The sequence below is a fragment of the Ailuropoda melanoleuca genome, chromosome 11 (assembly GCF_002007445.2).
Source record: "Ailuropoda melanoleuca isolate Jingjing chromosome 11, ASM200744v2, whole genome shotgun sequence".
In the NCBI taxonomy this organism is placed as follows: Eukaryota; Metazoa; Chordata; class Mammalia; order Carnivora; family Ursidae; genus Ailuropoda; species Ailuropoda melanoleuca.
In genome coordinates this window covers 26202515-26224983 of record NC_048228.1, presented here as the reverse complement: position 1 = coordinate 26224983, position 22469 = coordinate 26202515, and the positions used below count along the sequence as shown (strand labels likewise).

General features: G+C 39.7%; 2 long non-coding RNA genes across 3 annotated transcripts in view; one reads left to right on the top strand and one right to left on the bottom strand.

Annotated features, from left to right (window-relative positions):
• Positions 1–22469, bottom strand: part of LOC105240896 — a 68120-nt gene that overhangs the window by 5823 nt on the left and 39828 nt on the right. For both annotated transcript variants that reach the window (XR_004628762.1, XR_004628761.1), the window contains exons 3-4: positions 2974–3120; positions 1572–1627 (exon numbers count right to left, since the gene is read on the bottom strand). This is a non-coding gene — a long non-coding RNA (uncharacterized LOC105240896). The remainder of the gene's footprint in view (positions 1–1571; positions 1628–2973; positions 3121–22469) is intronic.
• LOC117804395 lies at positions 15–21900 on the top strand. Its single transcript, XR_004628769.1, has 4 exons — positions 15–197; positions 4627–4842; positions 16561–16731; positions 21757–21900. It is a non-coding gene; the product is annotated as an uncharacterized LOC117804395 (long non-coding RNA).

Genomic DNA, 22469 nt, shown 5'->3' with positions numbered 1-22469 from the left:
AATAGCACCAGAAAGAAAACAGGATGCACTTATCTCTTACAGACATTACCTTAAAAGGTATTCTGTTTTATAATCATTATTACTAACTGAAATGCACTTCTCCCATTGTTTAATCAGGAAGAAGAAAAACGTCCTACTGGCTTGTAACGTATATTAAGTGCTGATTCATGCCTGGTCCCACTTCAGTCACTTCGCAGGTGATTTTCTTATTTCATCCTTATAACAACACTCTGGAATAGGAATTACTGTCCACTTTCTAAGTGAAAATTGAGGCTTACAGAAGTTAAGTAACTTGTCTCTAGTAACTCAGTTAATTATCAGAAATGATCAATAATAGACTCCAGAGCCTTGTATATTTCACTAAAATAATTTATCTGCAAAACAGACCTTATGTAAGATTTACAGAAAAGCTTGAGCCGAAATAATTTTATTTCCAAGATCAAAAAGGATATTTTCCTGGGGCGCCTGGGTGACACAGCGGTTAAGCGTCTGCCTTCCGCTCAGGGCGTGGTCCCGGCGTTATGGGATCGAGTCCCACATCAGGCTCCTCTGCTGTGAGCCTGCTTCTTCCTCTCCCACTCCCCCTGCTTGTGTTCCCTCTCTCACTGGCTGTCTCTGTCTCTGTCAAATAAATAAATAAAATCTTAAAAAAAAAAAAAAAGGATATTTTCCTATGTTATATATTTAGAAATCTATACTGGTTTCTGTCCCTACTCCAGTTAACACACTGTTTAAAGTAGTTAGTTGTTTCTAGATCTATTTCTCTCGCTTAAATTATAAACTCCTTGAGGACAGCTATCATGTCTAATTCATTTCATCCCTAACCAACTAGCATAAGGCCTGAATAATGTATCTACTTAATTTACCTATGTTGAGCCAAAAAGGAAATCTCAAAGAACTCAGTTCATTTTTCGGCTATTTCTCCCATTACTCTGATAGAACATATTAGGATATTAGGAAAACACGTCCTCTTTTTGTCCTGTGGGACCCACATCTTAACGGAAGGGCCTTCTCAAGAGCCTTAAAATTCTTCTATTTATTGAGAACCCAAAGTCATTTAGCTTTCTTCTTGGCAAAAAAGATGTATGTGGGTCACGGGAATCAATAGGCTTCCCATCCCTGGAATTCATCCCCTAACTTTCTCCACTCTGTGGAGAGATGACCAGTCAGAGGCATGAAAGTAACAATCTCCTGCGATGTGGGGAGCAGGTTATGAAAAATAACTTCAGAAAATAGGGCCTTGGCAATGGCTTTCAGAGTTCAACTCGTGGCAAAGAGCACAGACTTTAGAAACGGAGCGATCTGAATCTGAATCCTGTCTGTGACGTGGAGCTGTGTGACCTTGGACAAGTTGCTAAGCCTCTCTAACCACAGTTTCCTTGTGTGTAAAACAGAGATAATAATAGTGTTGCCGTGAGAATGAAAAGGAAGAGCAAATGTAAAGCACTTAGTACATGGCCAGCACATGATAAACACTCATTAAATAGGAATTTATAATTATTACTTTCACTATGCATGCAACTAGCTGCTTCACGTGTCTGAGCCGAAGGATAACAACATTCAGAACTCACGGTTTTAATAGGTCTTCGCATTTCCACAGCACCTTTCATCGCAGAGGACCAAAGCCCTGGAAAATATTAATTCTTGTCTACTTTATTTATGCGAGTAAAGGCAGGAGCACATACAATGGCCTAGTTACTAAAAAGAACTGTAGTATAGAAAGCTAGCTCCACATGCACAAAGTAAAACCAAGAAAACCCTTAGCAGTATCTAGGTCTCTCAGCTTCTGGGATTCCTCTTTAATTGGATCAGGTTATTTGTTTCCAGTGGCTAAATATTATTTATTGGCAGTGTAAGTCAATGCTGCTGATAAATTACTCTTTCGGGGAGTGTTTGTGTTTTGAAAACTGCTCTCAAATTTTCTAAATGTGAATTTAAAAGTCTGTCAGTCTATGTGCCGATAACACAAAACAGATTGTAAATGTAACGGGATGCAATCAAGTCAAACAAATCCAACGAGAGCGCCAGAAGGCTTAATATTAGGACTGCTCCTGTTCACAGGCTTTTGCTAATGACGGAACAATTGTTTGTGCTGATTTGTAGCTGGCATTGATATGCAGACAGTAACACTTTCATCTCAAACCCCCCCCTCCAAATTTTTTTAATCCCGTCAATGAATTTGCTGTGTCTGCAAAGAGCAACTCCAAAGAACCTTTCTAAATCATAAGAAATGGGACTATGCAAGCATAGTCTTTAATTCTAAATCCAGGGTTTCGGTTGAAATACACAATGATTTTTCTCTTTGCCATTGTCTTTTCATCTACTGGGATGCCGGCCTCTGAGCAACTTGTATGAATTAACAACTACACGCAGCTTTAAAATAGTGGAATTGGCCAACGTGGAAGGGAGGTGGGCCCTCAACTGCAGGGGGATATTGCAAGATTCCAAACTCATCTAACATTTGCTTCAGAAAATAAAAAAATGTAAATGTGCTCTGACTGCAGTTCACATTTACTGTGGGGGAAGACGTATTTTTTTTTCTTTTCTTTTTTTCTTGTTCTTTTTTTTTTTATCAAACAGCACCTGCCTCTCTATTCAGAGATGTCTGTGTGCGAGGATAAGTGCAAACAACAAAGGCTTCGACTGTGGCAGCGGCTGCATCATTTTCTTGGAACTTGCCATTATGTTTCAGGTCAGAGATTGAGGTTTGGTGCAGGGAACGGCGCTTTTAATATCAGGTGAATGGATTTTTATAGAAGAGGTTGGGAAGCTTTGCATCTTAGAAAGAAAAATGGTGCTTTAAAAATAGTCACATTTCTTTTGTACTGTAATTATCAGTGCATGACGAATCATTTTTTATTCTGTTCTGTGTGGGCAAAAGGAAATATCCCCTACCCATTTCTGCGGGCTGGCCATTTTGAGGAGTCAGAATGTTCCCATATTTAATCAGTTCCTTGAGAATATGTAATTTACCTGGAAGATTAATCCCAAAACATCACTTTTAAGGGAGGACGAACAAATGGTACAAATTCATCAGTTTGTCCAGGAAGTTACTGTCGCATATGTTCACTGTTCAAGCAGGTAATATTGAGGAAATTGGTGATTTGTCCATAATTCCTACTGCAAAAAAAGGCTCACATTGTATAAGGGACCAAATGTTAGAAATAGGAATGATCAGCCTTGTTAAAAATAGAAAGAATGATAAAAAGAAAAAGGAGGGAGTAGAACAATAGCCTGAGTTGAGCCCAGCTCTGACCTTGACGGTAAGAGCCCAGGCAAATCATTTCATGTCTCCAAGCTTCCGTTTCCCCATCTATAAAGTGGAAATAGTGAAATGTTCCCTTCCAGCGCTCTTGTAAGCAGGAAATGGGGACATGTTTGTGAAAGCTTTGCAAATGGTAAAACATTTTAAGAGCATCAAGAAGGAAAAAAGAAAAGGAATGATAATGGCAATAGTAACAGTTCTATAACAATCCTAATATTATCAAATATAATAATGACTATTATTATTATTATTGAAAGTAGTGAAACTTGCCCAGAAGTGCTGAAAATTGGTAGATGGTGCAGCTCAGACTATGTTCTTATTCTCTGAACTGTAGGAAAAGAGACATACGGGCCCTATAATCCCATATAAAAAGGAGGAAAATCTATTCTGACTGAAGTTGACTTTAGACGCATTAATACACATTCTGTGAAAGAAACTCTGCAGGCTTTAAATTAAAGTGGCATCTTTCCAAGAGCCTTTTTCAAAAGCAAACCATAGGCTGATGGAGGACCCTATGTTTCGAAGAGCTTGCAGGGTTTCAAATGACCTCTGCGCATAGAACACGGGAGTCATGTTAACTTGCTAAGGTCATGTTTCCCCCTCACAGGAGCAGTTGCCCACATGTTTTACAGCCTTACGAGAAGAGAAGTTGCCATTCAATGGCAAGCATCCATTACCATATCTCTGCTTCAAAATTCACAGCTTTCCATTGTTATAGGAACTTAAGATTTTTAAACAGTAAAAAAGTTGTAGGAATTATGGATAGAAATATTTTTGTTTCTAAAACTAAAACCCCAAGAAAATAAATACACTTTTACCAGTAGATGCAAGAGATATGCAGCTTCCCACACTTGCCCTCAGGGTGATAAGCTGTGTGGTGAGAAGGTAAGGCCACTGGTGGCCGCTATGAAAAGTCTGTGAGCGCTATGGTTCCTCTAGGCAGAGACAGGAGAAAGAAGTAACTAGCACATGTCGGTAGCCAATCTTTTCCCCTTCTTTGGTGGTCGTATGCTGCATCCACTTAGATAAGCTGGAACTACATTTCCCAGAATCCCCTTCCCTTCACAGCCCTGGGCTAGTGGTGGGCACAGGAGATTTGGGAGGTGAAATAAAGCAGTAGCCATTATGCTCAGAAGATCATGGTTGCTCAAGGCAGAGAGGGACAGACAAAAAACTTTCCAATTTGTCCTGCTTTCCCTGATCTACGCCCTGCTCCCTACCTGACTGCCTGCTCTGCTGTCAAACAGCAAAACCAGGCTACCATCTGACCCTTTATGGTGAACTGACAGAGGCACTGGCCACGAAGAACCAAGAATCTTCCACAGACTTCTATCCCAATCCCATTTCTAATGCCATTCTAGCAGGTAGCTGTGACTGGCTTCCCTCGTGATCTAACCTGCACTCAAGAGCAGATATAAGTCCGGTTCATACAACAACACAAGTCATTTGAAGATATTTGTTATAAAGAGACAGCATGGGCTCCAAAGTCCTACAAATATACGTAGTCATCCTAAGCCCTCTTCAAGCTGTGTGAACTTACTCCTCTGAAGCCTCCATTTCTATCTTCAGGAGAAATGGTAAGAAACCCTGCCTTTGTCCTGCAGGAAGAAAACAACAGTTCTCCTGCGAGAGTTCTTAATCATAAGCTAGTCTTCATGTAGATTGGGGGTTCACGTACTCTGCCTGTGCAAACCGTGAGTATCTCAAACTGAGCGTTTCGTGTGGCGGCCTGTGGTAAGTGTCTTCCAGGCATCTGGAAAGAGCAAATACAGAAACTTTCCAAAGGAAAGCACCTTAAACCCAGGACACAAAGTTTTTCCAAATAAAATTCCAAGAAACATGAGCTCAGAAAAACACACACACACACAAAACATCGAAGGAATTAGGCTGTCATTAGCAAGAGTCAGCAGAAACAGTGAACAGCAACTGACCTGCAAAGATGGCAAATAATGAATTTTAAAACAAATATTCATAGATTTCCTACTTTGTGCTAAACTATTTAGCATATCGGTGAGTAAAACTGAATTTCTGCCGTTTTGGTGATATTTAATATTTGCGTTTAAAATGTAAAGAATGTCTGAACGTTTTTTTAAAAAGTATAAGAGGATGTCAAAATTACCAGGCAGATCTGATAAACAAATAGAACTTGAAGAAATAAACAAATAATAATTATTAAAATTAGAGACTCAGTGGACAGGATAAGCCACAGGATAACAACTGAAGGGAGAACTTGAGTTTTATCCAAAATGAAGAACAATGAGACAAAGGGATAGAGCATATGAGCAAGAGGTGACAGAACAGGAAGAACAGGGAAGCTCTAACATATATCCAGTCAGTGTTTCAGAAGGAGAAAATGAAGGAAAAGTGCATTATTCCAGGAAAGAATGGCTGACACTTTTCCAGAGTGAAAGTCAGAAATCCTCACACTCAAGAAGCCCAACAAATCACACGAGGATTTTTTTTTTAATTTTTCTTTTGAGACAAATAAAATGTAATGGCAGCATATTTCATAACATTTGGTTCAGGTACCAAACTTTTTTTTATTATAAGATTTTATTTATTTATTTGATGGAGAGCTGGGGGGAGTGACAGAAGGAGAGGGAAAAACAGGCTCCCTGATGTGGGGCTCGATCCCAGGACCCTGAGATCATGACCTGAGCTGAAGGCAGACGCTTAACAGACTGAGCGAGCCACCAAGACGCCTCTTGGTTCATGTACCAAATGTATGTTAAAAGATGTAATGAAATTTCAACTTCTATTAAGTCATCAAAAACAATGAGGTAAGTGAGGCACCCAGCATGCAAAATTTGAGGGAAAATGTAGGGACGTGCAAGTGCAGGGTTGACCCTTGAAGAAATCTGGCAGTGAGTGTCTCCTTAAATTTTGTGCCCTGGATGCCTCACTTGCCCTACCCCAGTCCTGGCCCTTACAGATAAAAATCTGCTTTTGTGACCTTCTATTTGGAGTTATCTAATTGAATATTTAAAACAAATTAAGTTATTTTCATGAAATTTAAATATTGGTTTTTTAATCTGCTATGTTGTGATCTAATTTACACTCAGTATCATGCACCCATTGTAAATGTGTAGTTCATTGCATTTGACAGTGTAACTACGTGCACACCTAAGATACAGAACATTTCCATCATCCCAAAAAGTTCTGTCCTGTTCCTTTGCCTTTATCCATACCTATTCCTGGTCCTAGAAAGCCACTGATCTGTTTTCTATTATTATAGTTTAGATTTGACTTTTCACAATTTTATGTAAATGGAATGATACAATATATACCTTTTGTTTTTCAATAACAAGAAAGATATCTAAGGCAGCACTTCTGTAACATGTTGCCTTACAGATATGGGTTATCTTGATTTGCAATAAGTAAAAAAGTTAAATCGGGTATATTTGTCTCTGCACATTTTTTTTCTTTTTATAGTGGTTTTGGAAGTGCTAGAGATTTCAGTGTGCTATATAAAAAATGTGATTAAATTGATTGAATCTTGTACAGGACATCTTGGAGCAAATTGGAGAATTACTGTCATTTTTACACCCTTAATTAACTTATATTTAACTTCAGTGTTCATTTTGGTTTTTGTCTTTATCAAGAGTCCCATCCTGGGTATAAAGTAAATTTAAAAGGTATTTAAGAATAAAAAGAATATTTAACTTTATAGTAATCAAAATCAACACAACAGCTACAGGTATCCAACTGGGCGACCTAAGCACAAATATAATCCTTTTGTGCCTGATGATTGATATGCATGGTCACTCAATACACCCTACAAGACCCTCAAAGTATTCAGTTCTGGAAGAAAAAATAATCACATCATTTAGAGATTTTTTAAAACAGAAATCAGAGATCAGCTTAATTGTTTATACATCTCTATTTTTTAATAGAGATGTATTACATTTGAAAATCTTTTCTAAACTTACCAAGTAAATAAAGAATTTTTCAAACATGCCAGAAACCAAAACAGATGTTATTACTATATTTAATGATGACTCCCCTATGACACTTTCACAAACCTTTGAGGATTTTCAAATCACAGTGTGGGAAGGAAAAATGAACATTTACAGGCCACTCATGGGTCACTAATTATGGCACATCAGCAAATAAATTTGTCTCTTTTGCCAGTCACCCTCTTTGAAGTCTCTGCATTATTTTCCAGCATTTATCAGACTTCTCCTCCTTCCTTATAATTTTCTCATTTCCTACTTCAGGCCAGCATCGTATCACTGCTTCTCCAGCCTGTCTGGCTGTTCCATCTCTGCTTCGCTACGAGTTCCTCTCCCTTCTCCACGGACACGACAGAACTAACCCTCTGCTGTTCTCCCTCTTGCTTACCCTGTGCTGATCCTGGGCTTGGTTCCCCAGCCCTACTTCTTGTTGTAGGCTGCAGTTCCCTGGGTCCCTTCTCAGCTTGTTTCGTTCAGTTAGATCACGTGGGGTCACTGAAGGCAGTAAGGAAGCACTGCGAATGTTAGCATGAAGGACAAGAGCAGCCAGGGTATTGCTCTCCCTCCCTCTCCCTGCCTTGGATACAATCTCTGATGTCTTGACTGCAGCTGGGTGCTTCAGAATGGCTTCATTTACACATCTGCCAATGAGTTTTGGCTGTTAGCTGGATTCTCCTCCATGGGACTTCTCATCTGTCAGTAGACTAGACTGGGCTTCTTCACAGCATCGTGGTCGGAAGGTTTCAAGAGGGCAAGACTGGAACTACAAGACCTCTTACGGCCTAGAGTTTTCAGAATTCACACAATGTTCCATCTACCACATTCCATTGGTCAAGGCAAGTCACAAGGCCCAGTCCTTACTCAAAGGGATGGAAAAATAGACTTTGCTTCTTGGTGAAAAAAATAGCAATATACCATTGCAAATAGCCTGGACACAAGGAAGTGTTCACTAGACGCCATTATTGCAACAGCGCTCCTCACTCCGTCCTGAGATCCAGAAGCAGCACCTCCATCCTAGCCATGGTTTAGGACCCTGGCCACATGCTGTTCCCAATGTCTGCATTGTCCCCTATTTGTCTCCTCAGTTCCTTCGCCACCTCTTTAATATGTTCTTAGAATAGATTGCTCCTGGTTTTTCTGTTCCTCATTTGACCAGAAACTCACCTCTACTTTCTTTCTTTCTTTCACATCTACAGTGAATAACTAAAATCTGAATGCAGGGGCGCCTGGGTGGCACAGCGGTTAAGCGTCTGCCTTCAGCTCAGGGCGTGATCCCGGCGTTATGGGATCGAGCCCCACATCAGGCTCCTCCGCTATGAGCCTGCTTCTTCCTCTCCCACTCCCCCTGCTTGTGTTCCCTCTCTCCCTGGCTGTCTCTATCTCTGTTGAATAAAAAAAATTAAAAAAAAAATCTGAATGCAAACTTAACCTCTCACCCTAAATCCAATCCTAAATTTCCATATTTCCACCTAGATTTCCCTTTTATCGCCTAAACCTAGCATATCCAAAACTTAAGTTATAATCCTCTCCTCTAGACAATGACTCTTCTCCTATCTCAACACTCCAAACTCAGGGTCCAATAACTGCAGCCAGTGGGCCAAACCCACCACCACCAGTTTTACTGGAACATAGCCATGCTTGTACCCTTTTGTACGTCTCTGGCTGCTGCTTTCACGCTACAACGACAGAACAGAATGGTTGCAACAGAGACCATGTGACCTGCGAAGTTAAAAATATTTACTACCCAACTGTTGAGAAAATACAGAAAGGTCAGAAAACTTGCCAACCTCTTTTCTAAACCTCTGATTCCTTAACTTCTTCATGTACAATTGATTTAAATTATCACATATACTGATCATTGCAAAATACCATTTTTATTCAGTCACCTACTAACAAATCTATAATGACTTCTAATTACATATCTGACAACTACAAACCCTACAGTCTTCCACCCAATTACCTCAATTTACCCGATAAAATTTAATTCGCACTTTTCCCAAACCATGTTCTTCAATCTAGTGCATTTTCTTTTAACGGACTTCAGATTCTAGGAACATAGGAATTCTGTCTCATGCTTATTCTTGTGCTCTGGAACCAAGCATGGTGTCTGGCATATGGCAACCAGAGAGTGTGTGTTAAATGAATGTTCCCCTTGAATACTACTGATTTTGTTTCTATTTTTAAAAAAGATTTATTTATTTATTGGTGGGGAGGGGCAGAGGGAGAGAGAGACTCTTTGAAGCAGGCTCCACACTCAGCAGAGCTCAATCTCAGGACCCTGAGACAATGACCTGAGCCGAAACCAAGAGTCAGACGCTCAACAGACTGCGCCACCCAGGCGCCCCTTATTTCTTCTTTCGTTACTTTATTTATATACTTCTACCTAGGACACCATCTCCATTCTTCCCTATCTATCCAAACTATTGTCTCTAGTCCTAGCTTCTTTCCAAACTCTCTTAATCTTAATGATCCGTTCTTTTGTTCAAATTCTGTGACACTAAAAATCCATACCATCCAGAACCACTGCCTCCTTACACAAGCGAATATGGAATTAGCCACAGTATTGATTCTTGAGACAATAAGAACATGCCATATGTTTAAATACGCACATTTTGTAACATCCTTTCACATAGCTCAGAGTTATCCTTTGAGATATTTCTTATTAGCCTTGATTTGGGATTGGTCCAAAATAACAAGGCTAGTAACTATTAAGAGCCAAAGTGATGATTCAGTTTCTAAATATATAAGCTTGAAGTCCAAGATCTAAATTTATAATGCTTTCCAGGAAATGTCGGATGAGCTGTGTGTTATAAGATTTGATTCTAAATTGTTTTTTTTTTTGTAAATTGAGAGTTAAAATTATTCAAATAGGAAAAGAAGAAAGAATTGTGGAAAATAAATAGAAAACACTTATTCATAGGTTATTAGAAGAGAAAAGTTAAACAATTTAAAGATTACAACCTATCCTTTCAATGTTTGTGAGCAAAATCCTGAGGATGATACAGACATCCCTGGAAATCAACTCTTACACTATGTGGTCTCAGGTCTTACATTTAAGTCTTTAATCCACTTCGAGGTGTTTGTTTGTCTGTTTGCATTTGTTTTTGTTTTGCATATGGTGCGGGAAAGTGGTCCAGTTTCCAGTTTCATTCTTTTGCATTTAGCTGCCCAGTTTTCGTAGCACCATTTATTGAAGGCTATCCTTTCCCCACTGGATATCCCTGCCTCCTTTGTCATAGATTGATTGATCATATAAGTGCGGCTTTACTTCTGGTCTCTCTATCCTGTTCCATTAATTTTTGTGGCTCTTTTTTTGTTCCAGTACCATACTGTTTTGATTACTATAGCTTTGTAGTATAATTTAAAATCTGGGCTTGTGATCCTTTAGCTTTTTTCTTGTTTCTCAAGATTGCTTTGGCATTCAGGGTCTTTGTGGTTCCATAAAAAATTTAGGATTATTTTCTCTAGTTCTATAAAAAAATATTATTGTTATTTTAATAGGGATTGCAACCATAAAACCCCAGAAGAAAACATAGGCAGTAATCTCTTAAATATCAGTGTAAGCAATATTTTTCTGCATCTGTCTCCTCAGTCAAGGGAAACAAAAGCAAAAGTGAACAATTGGGACTACATCAAACTAAACACCTTTTCCACAGTGAAAAAAAGCCATCAATAAAATAAAAAGGCAACCTACTGAATGGGAGATGATATTTGCAAATGACATACCTGATAAGGGGTTAATATCCAAAATACATAAAGAACACATACAACTCAATAGCAATCTGATTAAAAAGTGGACAGAGGATCTGAATAGACATTTTTCCAAAGAAAAATACAGATGACAAACAGACACATAAAAAGATGCATAACATCACTAATCATCAGAGAAATGAAAATCAAAACCACAACAATATATCACCTCACGACAGTCAGAATGGCTAGTGTCAAAAGATAAGAAATGACAAGTGTTGGTGAGGATGTGGAGAAGGAACTCTCATGCATTGTTGATAGGAATGCAAACTAGAGAAGCCACTGTGGAAAACAGTATGGAGGTTCCTCAAAACATTAAAAATAGGTATAGCATATGACCCAGTAATTCCACTTCTGGGTATTTAGCTGAAGAAAATTAAAGCACTCATTCAAAAAGATATATGCATCCCTATGTTTATTGCAGCATTATTTACAATAGCAAGATATGGAAGCAACCTATGCAAACATCAATGAATGAATGGATAAAGATGTGATATTTATATGTACATATATAATTATATGTACATATATATGTATATACATTATATATCATTTATATAGTGGAATATTACTCAACCATAAAAAAGGGGTGAGATCTTGCCATTTGCAACAACATGGATTGACCCAGAGGGTATTATGCTAAATGAAATTTGTCAGAGAAAGAAAAATAACATATTATTTCACTTATATGTGGAATCTAAAAAATAAAAAAAAAAAAAGCAGGAGACCCACAAATATAGCAGACAAACTGGTGATTGCCAGAGGTTGGAGGTAAAGGGGTGAGGGGATGGGTAAAATGGGTGAAAGGGAGTAGAAGGTACAGACTTCCAATTATGGAATGGATAAGTCATAGGGATGAAAGGTACAGCGTAGGAATGGTATTATAATAGCATTGTATGGTGACAGGTGATAGCTACTTCCCTGGTGAGTACAGCATATTGTCTGGAGTTGTCAAATCACTCTGCTGGACACCTGAAACTAAGGTAACAGTGTATGTCCACTATACTTCAACAACAACAGCAAAAAAAGGAAGTTGGCAAATGATACAAATCAAAAAATATTTTTAGAGTTTTCCAGCACATCACTGGATATATACATACCTTGATAAAAGAAGAGGAAAAGAGAAGCAGAAGGCAATAATAATCATAATAGTAACTGATAATGTTTTATAAAAAGACACATTAATTTAGCATTTACTCTGTTTCAAGCCATGTGTTCTAAGCACTTAATATTTTTGCAGTAGTGTGCCAATGCCAGCTAGTACCAGCTTGCAAAAGCTAATTATGTACATCTCTTCCCAGCTCTGAATTCGGTGACCTCACATTGGTACCTTGAAATCAGACAGGGGGAGTATCTATACCATGGAAATCAGCAGATACTACAAATCAGGACTACTTACCCAGAAAGCCAGTCATTAAACCTTAACAGATCATAGGTCTTAACCCAGACCTTTACGAGGCAGAATAGTCACTGTTGGTTTCTTAATGTATCATTCTGCATTGTTTCATCAATAGGAAACCTATGCTTGAGCAGAGGAAGGGGAAGGAAAAATATTAGATTGCAAAAGTAAGGAAAGACTTGACTATAGTACAACTAGTCTGTGACAGCAGAAGGCTGTGGAAGTCCTTGCTTACATTACCTTCCTTCCACCAGAGGAGCTTCTGGGGAAAGCTGGTAGCATATTCCTCCACTGACCATGCTATCTCCATCATTCCTGACCTCTGCACAAAACAGAATTTTGAACAGTTCAATCACTCCACCTTAGCTCTTTGAGAGCCATGACTATTTCTAATCAGACAATACTCTTCCCATCAAAAAGTGGGTACTTCCCAAACCCGGACAATCCGCTATTAAATTATAACGTTGGGCAAATTCAGAGGGATACACCGGTGCTGATGCAGTAGGTAGAAGGGCAGGCCACGGGGGGAGAGAACCAGAAGAGATCAGGAATGGCACCTCAGGTGCGGTGAGTTCTGTAAGAGCTGAGTTTCCACTTTATTAACAGGGTTCCCTTGGTGATTTAAAATGATAGCACAGTGCCTATGTGTGCCACTCCTCCTTCCTTCCCTGATAATTCTCGGTGTATCCCTGAGAGTAATCTGGGCCAGTGCACAAAGGGAAAATTATGCCACCTTCTTCTGTCATATCTCCACAAAAGGGTAAAATCTCCACACTTCCAGGGCTCCAAAGCAAAAGTTAATTTTTAATTCAAGCTTATGCTTCCCTTAAGGGGAGAGCTGTCCGGTGAGTTAGATAATTTTCAAAATTTGCTAGCAGAAATACAAACCCAAAAACTTGAGGGAAGAAAATGAAAACAATAACAAATGGTAAGTTATCTGTCATAAACAACAACCGCGGGGTCTTGAGACCAGGAGAGGGAGGTGTACGGCTTAATTAGGTAGTGTCCTCCCAGAATACCAATGGCCTCCCAGATGCTCTCCTTAGTTTGCTACGGGCCATTGTTTTCCTCCATAAATTTAAATTAGCATCTGCAGCCACTCTCCTAGAAATAAAGACTTGAGTTCTATGCTTCATTTTGAACACCCACTGGTCTTGAACTAAAATTAAATCACGAATGGAGTATTATATAAAAGTTGATAATCTTCATGCAACATCACTTCCGCAATGAAACTAAAACCCTTGAACAAAATTCTGCTGTATACCCAAGAGTGCCATGGTTAGGTTCCAGCTTAATAAAATTGTCTAGCATTTGTAACTTTAAATGCCTTTGGGCAGTTTTTTCAATAGGATATTGTAATCTCTACAAGATTGAGCATGAAGTGATTAAACAATACAGCCTCGAGCTGATGGAGTGGGGCAAAGTGAAAGAATTCCATGGGAAGTGTCATGGTCCTGCCCAAATTGGGGGAGAGGGAGAAATTCTTTTTTCTCTTTCACCTCTAATATCAAACAAGAAGCAACTCCTCTGTCCCAAAGCGGTTCTTAAAGCCTCCATCCCAAAGAAAACACTGATTGTACTGAGAAAATTCAGTAGCGGGTTGAGTCACAGAACCAGAAGCACACGTACTAGGGAGCAATTCAAAGTGATGCCTTCAGTTAACAAATTCTTTGTTATGCTTATGACATCTAGAAGCATCTCCAGATACATTTGTTATGTGGTGGAAGGGTGTAGTTGGAAGGATGTAATCTTGTTATTACACAATCACAAAACTGCCAAGCCCCAGAGATGGTCTTTTTTTTTTTCAGTCTGTAGATATTGTCCCTATTGCCACACGAATGGCTCCTTGTAGTGCTCGGTTCCCAAAGAACGCTATACATCCTACAAACTCTTCGACTAAGATGAGCGCTTAAAATGTGATACTTTTGATATGTTATTATGGTTTTGTGGGGGTAGGAAAGGGAAAACAAAAATCCCAGCCTGGGGAAGATGAACTACCTGGACGGATAAAAGAGAACTGAACAGAAAAAAGTCGACTTCAGTTTTATGTTTCCTTCCCAGTTAAAGGTTTAGCCAACTCGGGCATCTGGGGGGCTCAGTTGGTTAAGCATTCGCCTTTGACCCAGGTCATGATTCCAGAGTCTCGGGATCAAGCCCCACATCGGGCTCCCTGCTCAGCAGAGTGGCTTCTCCCTCTGCCCCTCACCCCTCCTGTGCTCTCTCTCTCTCTGTCTCTCCCTCAAATAAATAAATAAAATCTTTAATTAATTAATTTAATTAAGATATGTTTATTTTTATAACTTGATAATGTTCCTGGAGCAAGAAGCAAGCATCTCAGCCCAGGGTAGACTTTGAACTAAGAACAATAGGCAGACAGAGCGTTCATGGGACAAGTATGTGCCAAACTTGTACACAATCCTGAGAGATGAGTCTACCACAGATGGCCCAGATGTTTGTGTGAGTAATTCCAGCATCTTCCAGAAGCCCTACTAGGTATCAAATAGATCGGCTTTATATTTAATATCTGAGAGTATCTAATATCCCAGAAGTATATTGTATCATATACTGAAGCCCTAAGGTCTTGCTCACGATGTTCAAAAACATATGAAAAGTAGCTACTATGGTCTCAAAGACTGAGGAAAGCTTTGGGGGGATGCTCTAATGGTTCTGGGCTTAAAGGAAATAGACCAGACCATTCTGCCAGAAACAGGACACAGGCAGATCTTTTTGTGATTATGCTAAAAATTGTTAGGGAAGGAAGATAACACCAAGAGGGAAGGTTACCGTCAGACTCCACAAATGATTGTGGCATCAGCAAATCAATAAACAGTTTGAGGAACCCATGCAACTTATGACTAATCACCCTAAGCATCTATGGTGGATACAGTATACACACAGAGATGGATACAGAGAGATACAAATGATGTCGAGATGATAGAGAATGCGTAGAGCTAGAGGTAGGGATGGAGAGTTATGTACGTACACTCAAAGCCTGACACAGGTAGAACTGAGACAAAAGGGGGACTCATGTTATCAACCAATTAGCTAAGAAACAATATGACAAGTCCACTGCTGCGACTGCTTCTGTTTCAAGTGCAGAGTAAAAGAAAGAATACTCACGCTTCTATTGCTTTGTTTCCATCAGTGATATCGTCTTTGCTCTTCCTTCCAAAATAGCACTAGAGCGGTCATTCTGATCACAAAACAGTCCCATAGGGCTTTATGAACTTTAAAACAGTTTCCTATGTGTTATTTAATCTCATAATAACCCTGTGAGGAAAGCAGCTCTCAGGGCAGGCATAGTGGCATGAAGAATGAAGAGGAGGGTTGGGAAAGAAAAAAAGTAAGGAGAGAGAGGCAGCAAGGAGAAGAGGAGATAAGGAGACAAGGGAAAGCTGCCTACTCAGCTCTTCATGCCATCAGATATCATTCTTCATCCTAATAACAGTTCTTACTGTCACCATCTCCTAACAAGCATTCCAAGGATCCAGATCCACACAGTTCTTTAGATTCTCCAATAATAATTGCTGTATAAATTCTAAGTATTAGAATTTTCACATTTTTCATAAACTCACATATGAAGTTGGGGAACTTCAGAAAACACAAGGGTAAAAGCAAGGTAAAGCACAAAGTCAAGAAAGTGAGTTAAGAGAGCAAGAAAGCAGCACTCACTTTCCCTACAGGCCTCATCATCTTTCTTCATGAGGCGGTCTAACCAGGCAGTAAGCTTACATTAAAAATGGGGCGTGTAAAGAGTGAGTTCTTGGAGACCAGCCTAGGGAAGGAAAATCCCTCCCATTTTGTCCTCAGTTCAACTCCCAAGATTCCCAGCCTCACCATGTGAGTCACACTGCAATTGCCTGTGATAGGCATCTGCACGGATGCCGTCTGCTGTAGCAGGGATTTCAAGCTTATGCCTGCCTGTAATAAGGGGGAAAATCAGCGCAACAATGTGACCGGATGCTGGAAAGCTGGCAACCAGGGAAAACAGTAGTGCATTTGGCTAATTTTCTATTTCAGGGCTTTTTACTGTTAAGAAAATTGGCCCCCATGGATTAAGAGAAATTCAACATTTGCATCCCTTTCTTCAATTTGATCTCTTTGTTTCCACTTTAATATGTCGTGGGAAGTTTCCTGTGAATATGTAAACAAGTTTTGTGTTTATTTTAATCACTTTTCCCTCCTCTTTCCAGGCTCTAGACAACCCAGGCCCTCACTCGCATTCTGCTGGTTCAAGTGGAACACAACTGAGTTGTAACCCAAGTCTCTCCTGTGTAAGAGGGAGTTGTAGTGGGATAAAGAAAAAGGTGGCATTTCCTAAAGCAGCTGAGACTCTCGTGAATGGCTAAAGAACCAACTCCTCGGTAAAGAATTAGTCAAAGGAACTAGTTTAAGAAAGAAAAGAAATCTTTGGGCTGACTAATTTATAGCTTTGGAACATGAACAGCCACCTAAGATTCTCTCCCTTTCCTGTTAATCTTGAACATTGGACATCTACTTTCCCTCTCAGAGAATCACCTTAAACGTGTTGCCATGTTCAGTGTCTCTAAGCTCCCCATCTGATTTATTAACCCACCATCAACTGCCTTTTGTCTTTACTACCTTACTGAAACTTACAAAGACAGTGGTCAAAATGACTGACTTATTGATAAATACAGTGAATGTTTCTTAGTACTTATTTTTCTGGATTTCTCTATGGCATTTGAAGATGAGAACCACCTTCTCCTTTGAGAAATTTCTCTTCTGTTTTCTATGATACCATGTTCTCCTTATTCTCTTCTATGTCAGATTAATTCTGTCTTCTCTGAATTCTCTTCCCCCATTCTCTTAAAAATAGGTGTTCCTTGTGTTCTCCACCTCTTCTTTGACGATCTCATTCCTTCTTATGTTTTCAATATCACCTCTACATAATGTTCACATCTGTATCTCTAGCCTAGACTTCCTTCCTAAGTCCTTATATCTCCATCCGCCTATCTCAGTTGTCGCCAGCTGTGGTTATTAAGGACAATTCCAACTCAGCTTCTGCTGCCACACTCCCCGCCCAAGTGCCTACTGTTGTGTGTCTTTCCATGTTTTACCCCCAGGGCCTTCTATAATACCATAGAAGCTGGCTTGCCCACTTAAACCAGGGCAACCCACAATGAGGGAGTTGGTAGGTAAATGCTCCAGAGTCCTGTCTTTCAGATAGACTAATTGGTGGAGACATCCTTTGCTCTTCTCAAAATTCCCCTTGTTGTCCAGAGCACTGACCTCAGTGAAGTATCCTTACGCTGGATCTTTCTCCTTCACTGTCTCCCTCTCCTTACTTGGTCACTCGTGGTTTGTGGGATCATTTCCCAAGTAAACTACCTGTACCCAAGTTCTTATTGCAGATACTAATTTTGGGGAAACCCAAAGGCATTGGATACCAGGAATGGTCCTGGAAAGCAGACTTTCAAAATGAGATTCTACAGCTGGATTGTCTCTATTTAGGTGATACCAATAACCCAATTACTGGTGGTAAACAGGATGGTGATAAGACAGCATGCTGTAGCGTTCAATTACTAGGATTCTCACTCCTAATGGATGTGATTAAGTATAGGGGAAAGGAAAGGCATTGCACTGAATGATATGGAGCAATGGTAATTATTGTTATGGAGTTAATGGCTTTTCTTAAATGCCTTGAATCTTTGAAGAAATAGAATATGGAATAGAAATAAAATACCAGGCTGAGGTCAGCTGTCAATTCAGTGTACTCTGTGAAGATCAGAAAGCTTCCACAGAAAGGTTCAAAAAGACTTTCAACTCCTATAATCAGAAGGCAGTCTATGCGGAAAGTCAGGCCAAATATCTAAACCTTATGGAAAGACAGAACGTGCAGTATTGAGAAGCTTCCTAAACTGAAGACAAAGCCAGTAGACTCCTGACACTTGATATGGGGACATTCGGTGGATTCATTTAAGAAGATTGAAACTCCAAGTTCTGCTGGATCCTCCAAATTGGAGAAGCAGCTTCCTCCCCCTCCTAGAGGAGAAGAGTCGCCCTTACCTGAATATCTTGCAAATGCCTAGTAGGATGATGCTACCTCCTCAAAACCCATGATTACCTCCCCTTAGAGCTTACAAACCAATAATGAAGGTATGACTCGGTATTAATTTAGCAGGGAACTATAGTTCTTGCTCTACAAGGAAATAGTTTTTTTGCCTTTTTGTTTGTTTTTTGTTGTACAGAAAATGCACAGCTGGCTTATATGTATTGTCAGGAATTGGAAGAATATGTGTGGGAGTAGTTTTTAAGGATTAAGATGGGGAGGCAGTATATAAACCTGGATAGGGGAAATTTATTGACATTGAAGTATACTCTTCCATGAGTCAAGATTTAATGTCTCAGCAAGAACACCTGGATCCAGTCCTAAGCCAGAGCTGGGAAGCCTCCATGAAGCTTAGTCACAACCTTGGCCTATAGTAAAAAGGTAGGGATACTGGAACTGCCTTGGCAGAGTATTGGAGAAGGATTTGGAAGGCTCAGGGAAGTATGAAAGAAAACTCATCCTACCCATGTTTTGCAGATACTCCCTTTACTAAGAAATAAGGAATACATTTTTGATGAGATTCCACTATATATTTGAGAATTTCAGTGATAACTCTTCTTAATAGGCCAGGGTAGATAGTAGGAAATTATGCACGGTAGAACTCATTTCCAGTGTATCAATGGGGATGATAGAACTCAAAAATAATCAGAGACAAGATTGTAGCATTTAGAGGCAAGGTAGAACTGATTACCATACTGGGCATCAAGTCCAGAATGGTAATCTGAGAACCTTGACCATGGTGTTCCTAGGAATGAGAGAGATGGGCAGTTGACTACAGACAAAAATCAAGGGCAGGCAGACAAAAGTCTGATGTCAGTCTTCACTGTGGAAAATCACAATTATTCAACCAACTGTATTATTAGATCTTGTTCTCAAAGAGCCAATCACTGAAGGGAGGAATGGTCCTCCTCAAAGAAAAATCCTTGAAGATTTCCTTCAGGAAAATATGTGTATTACGTATACTACTGCAACGAGCACATACAACAAACATCCCACCAAAAAGACTCATGGCCATTTACCACAGTAAACTGTACCCTGGGAAAAGAGGAGCACTCTGACCTTTCAAGGACTATGAGATACATTTCTAGGCTGACACATGAGTGTGGAATGCCCTCAAGCCCAACTCCACTAGTTAGAGTGGGGCTTTGAAGGCCAGATAAATCCTGACTGAGAATTATCTCACAATGTGTGCATAGACCTGATATGCTGTTATTTTCCCTGTTCCTGAGTGTATAAATACACTCAGCTGCTAAGAAACACTCATGTGGTTTCCTGAATTGTTCAATACGAGCCATTATTCTATGAAAGGCCAAGGATAAGACTTTGAAACAACCCTACCTGGTCAAGATAGTAAGTCAGAAGCAATACCACAATCCGCATGAAAATATAATGTTAATGTTTGAATCAAGACATAAAGGACACAAGTATTATGGTCCTTATATTGCTGTCTAGTTAACATCATTGTAAATGTTGATTGATTACTATGAACTTGTGAAATGAAAGCCACAGTTGTGTGCCTATGTGAGATGTGGTATGTTTACTGGAACTGATCAACGCTTCTTGTTGACCAAATGGTAGCATGTGATATGTAGCTATTAATCTGGTGAATATATTCTTTTCAATCCCTATCAGTTAATGAGGATCAAAGCAATTCATATTTATATAGAAAGGATACCAGCACACAAGCCAGATGTTGACTGTACAGCTCTAATGAATCATATAATGGATACAGTATTCTCTGATTCAGGCCTCAACAGATCTAGAGGACACAAGTTAATCATATGACTATATGGCCATGATCCTTCTATCACTTATCCCTGTTGTACCAGGGACTTTCCCTCAACACACTATTTTGTCCCAAGTCTTCCTCCTCACAGAGGAAGAAAAATCTTGGTCCTATAGGACACACAACTCAATAAGTTGATGTGAGACAGAAAATCCTGGCGCTACACTGCAGCTCCACTCAGGATTTTTCCTAAGGGATAATAATGAGAGAAAATGCTGTTTGGCTGGGCTTTGATCAATATATTTAGTTGGCCACATTTTTTGGAGGGAGACATGGTCTGAGGTAGGGGTATATAGAGACTCCTATGCAACGGATTACTATTATCAAGAGGTAAGTGTAGGATTGGCCCCTTACCATCACTGCCAATAATGCACTTGCAGAATTCGTGCTCTTTCCCTGCAGTCTTGGTCTCTGTTGGATTAGAGGCTCTAACTCTGAAAGGGGCGGCAATATCAGGGAATTCTTCCATCAGCAAACATCTTAAGTATTCTGTTGAACCTGAAGCTATGGCTCTGCATGCAAGCGGACCAACTGGCAAATAAAAGAGATACTCTACGGATGGAAATATTCAAGTGACATTCTCTTGTGGAGCTAGCGTTGCCACAGAATGAAGTGGACTATATCTGCAACTTGGAGCATTACCCGTAGGGCATTATGCTCCCATGCCTGGTGACAACAGCTAACTGGCAATTGGAGCGCTTACAGCTTCACAAGGGCAAAGTAACCAAAGACTCAGACCCCCTCGACCTGACAAGGCAAGAAACTTAGACCAGCTGAAGTGTTGGCTTAAGTATTGGCTGAGGGTTGTAAAAATCTAGCATTGGTGGTGGAAAAGGAAGATTATAAAAGCAATTACAGTCTGAGGACCAATTGAAACAACAAAGACCGTAGCTTATACTACCAATTAGCCTGAGCATCTCCCTGACTTCTGTCCCATGGCCTTCTCTAACACAACAGAAGTTCCCTGTGGCTGACAGAGCTACAGTGCAGTTCACACCTCTGCTGACTTCCTTCAACAACACTCATCCAATCAATTCCTGCATCCAGTTGACTCTACCAACCAGGAATGTTTAATCCATCATTTGAACAGTGTCTCTTTTTCTGGTCCCCTTTACTGCAAATTTACTCCTTCCAAACCTCCTTCTCTAATGCCAGGACAGGCTTTTAAAGAGCAAATATGTCTCTGCCCCTCTTTAAACCTTTCAATGGCTCCATATTACCTATAGGTTAAGGACTAAGTTCTTTAGCATGGTGTATGGGGTCCTGGATAGACTTTCTCTGCCTATGTCTCCAGCCTCATTTCCTATCATTTGTCATCGTGAAACCACTTCATGCTCTAGAAATATCAAGTACCTTAAACTTCCAAATACTCTGTACTAGGTATTTTAATATTCATTCTCCTTTCCAGAAACCATAGTCTAAGTTCTACCCCTTTTCTAGAGTAGGTGCTTGCAATTAAGCCATAGTGATTGTCCCAGGAATGGGCACTACCCAATCAGAGCCAGTGATTCATGATGAAATTTATTTTTTCAGGAATCTTGAGAAAGAAATCCTCAAGCTTGTCTATTAAACACAAATCCAGAATTGTGTAACCTCTGGATCTCCTGGCAACCATCTAGAGACTACAGGGGATAGCCCTAAGAATAAAGCCAACACAGAGGAAGCAAAGTGAATGATGGAGAGAAAAAAATTGGATACTGATTACCTCATCTGAGACCCTGTATGCAGCCAACGCAGAAGCCAGGTCTATCCCAGGCTGTTCATGTGTATGATCCAATACCTTTCACTTTTAGTTCAACCTTACTTGATTCAGATTTTCTTTCATTGACCATCAGATGTGTCCTAACTGATACACATGTAGTGCTTCACGCTTGTGCATGCAATTCCCTCAATCTCAAATGCATTTTTGAAATACCTTGGCTAAATGTTATCTTCTCTTAGAAGTCTTGCCTAATTACCCGGAATATATTCATTATACCCCTCATTGTGTTCTCTCTGTGCAAGAATACGCTCCTGTTGAATTTATCACTATATATCATATGCATAGTTAATGTATAGGTCTTCTCCCACTGGACTATTAATTAATTCTATTAGTTTCTTACAAGAGGATGTGTCTTCATTTTTTGAACTAGCCTAATGATAGGCACTTAGTAAGCACTTGCAGTTATATACTGCCGCATAACAAAACTTCCCCAAACTTAGTAACTTAAAGCAAAAAAAAAAAAAAAAAATTACAATTTCTCTTG